We start from the raw sequence: 543 nt of genomic DNA on the forward strand, positions 1-543 counted from the left end.
CTGGCCAGGGTGACGGGGGACGGGGGCGAGGGGTGGGGCGGGGGCGGGGGCGGGCAGTGAGTCCCTGGGAACCCGGTCGGAGCTCCCTACGGGCCGCCGTGTGGCGGTAGCGCCTCTGAAATGAGGACGCGCCTCCGAGTTGGGAGTTGAGGTGAGATGAAAACGCTTTAACTTCAAGCCTGTGTGAGAGTACACAAGAGCAAAAGTACGAAGTAGCAATGGCAGGGGCGGTTTAGGTAAAGCAAAGGGCGATGTTGACGAGGAGGAGGGCTGCGACCTTGAGCTCTGCTGGTGAGCGGAACGCTTCAGGTCCTCCATCTGCCGTTAATTTCTGTGTGATCTGCACAAGGCACCTCACTTTCACCTGTTACTGCCTCGACAGGTGGTCTGTTAGCCTTTCCAGTTCCAACGCCATGGAGCGGGAAGGCAGGAACGCTTAGGGGTTTGCTTTTACCTCTTGGTCTCTCCGTCTCCAGGTGCTGGTGTATGAGCTGTTGCTGGGAAGAGGCTTTAGAGGGGGCGGGGGCAGATGGAAGCCTCTGC

At 59.7% G+C, this 543-nt stretch overlaps 1 protein-coding gene across 1 annotated transcript in view; it reads left to right on the top strand.

The window, feature by feature from the left end:
• The window catches only part of NSUN5 (NOP2/Sun RNA methyltransferase family member 5), a 9,441-nt gene that overhangs the window by 300 nt on the left and 8,598 nt on the right, over positions 1-543 (top strand). The window lies entirely within an intron of this gene.

Source organism: Myotis davidii, unplaced genomic scaffold (genome assembly GCF_000327345.1).
Source record: "Myotis davidii unplaced genomic scaffold, ASM32734v1 scaffold726, whole genome shotgun sequence".
Classification (NCBI taxonomy): domain Eukaryota; kingdom Metazoa; phylum Chordata; class Mammalia; order Chiroptera; family Vespertilionidae; genus Myotis; species Myotis davidii.